General features: G+C 42.6%; 1 non-coding gene across 1 annotated transcript; it reads right to left on the bottom strand.

Annotated features, from left to right (window-relative positions):
* Positions 1-817: 817 nt before the first annotated feature.
* Positions 818-928, bottom strand: LOC133051325 (U6 spliceosomal RNA). The gene has a single exon (XR_009691827.1). It is a non-coding gene; the product is annotated as a U6 spliceosomal RNA (small nuclear RNA).
* Positions 929-1,553: the final 625 nt, after the last annotated feature.

Below are 1,553 nucleotides of genomic sequence, written 5' to 3'. Positions count from 1 at the left end.
CCAGTCCTTCACCATCTCCCAGAGTTTGCTCAAACCCATGTCCATTGAGTCGGTGATGCCATCCAACCATCTCGTCCTCTGTTGTCCCCTTTTCCTGCCTTCAGTTTTTCCCAGCATCAGGGTCTTTTCCAGTGAGTCATCTCTTCGCATCAGGTGGCCAAAGTAATATTAGAGCTTCAGCTTCAGCATCAGTCCTTCCAATGAATATTCAGGGTTGACTTCCTTTAGGATGGACTGGTTGGATCTCCTTGCTGTCCAAGGGACCCTCAAGAGTCTTTTCCAACACCACAGTTCGAAGGCATCAATTCTTTGGTGCTCAGCCTTTTTTACGGTCCACTTCTCACACCGGTACCTGACTACTGGAAAAACCATAGCTTTGACTACATGGGCCTTTGTCAGCAAAGTAATGTCTCTGCTTTTTTAAGATGCTGTCTAGGTTTGTCATAGCTTTCCTTCCAAGGAGCAAGCATCTTTTAATTTCATGGCTGCAGTCACCATCCACATTGATTGTGGATAAGAAAAAAATAAAGCCTTACACTATTTCCATTGTTTCCCCATCTATTTGCCATGAAGTGATGGAACTGGAAGCCATAATCTTTGTTTTTTGAATGTTGAGTTTTAAGCCAGCTTTTGAATTGACTTCTTTCACCTTCATCAAGAGGCTCTTTAATTTCTTTTCTCTTTCTGCCATTAGGGTGGTATCATCTGCATATCTGACGTTATTGGTATTTCTCCCAGCAATCTTTTTTAAAAATTTATTTATTTTTAATTGAAGGATAATTGCTTTACAGAATTTTGTTGTTTCCTGTCAAACATAAAAAATATGGACCACTTCACAAATTTGCATGTCATTCTTGGGCAGGGGCCTTGCTAATCCTAATCTTCCCTGTATCACTCCAATTTTAGTATATGTGCTGGAAGCGAGCACTCCCAGCAATCTTGATTCAGGCTTGTGCTTCATCCAGCCTGGCATTTCGCATGATGTTCTCTGCATGTAAGTTAAATAAGCATGATGACAATATCCAGCCTCAATGTATTCCTTTCCCAATTTTTTTTTTTTTCCTTTCCCAATGTTGAACCAGGCCATTTAACCTTTCTTAAAAAGCAGAGACATTACTTTGTCAAAAAAGGTCCATCTAGTCAAGGCTATGGTTTTTCCAGTAGTCATATATGGATGTGAGAGTTGAACTATAAAGAAAGCTGAGCGCTGAAGAATTGATGCTTTTGAACTGTAGTGTTGGAGAAGACTCTTGAGAGTCCCTTGGACTGCAAGGAGATCCAACCAGTCCATCCTAAAGGAGATCAGTCCTGGATGTTCATTGGAAGGACTGATGTTGAAGCTGAAACTCCAGTCCTTTAGCCACCTGATGTGAAGAGCTGACTCATTTGAAATGACCCTGATGCTGGGAAAGATTGAGGGCGGGAGGAGAAGGGAACAACAGAGGATAAGATGGTTGGATGGCATCACCGACTCAATGGACAGGGGTTTGGGTAGACTCCAGCAGTTGGTGATGGACAGGGAGGCCTGGCATGCTGTGGTTCATGGGGTCGCA

Source organism: Dama dama, chromosome 33, assembly GCF_033118175.1.
Source record: "Dama dama isolate Ldn47 chromosome 33, ASM3311817v1, whole genome shotgun sequence".
NCBI classification, from domain to species: domain Eukaryota; kingdom Metazoa; phylum Chordata; class Mammalia; order Artiodactyla; family Cervidae; genus Dama; species Dama dama.
Note: the sequence above shows the minus strand (reverse complement) of the source record. Positions and strands in the feature narration are given on the sequence as shown.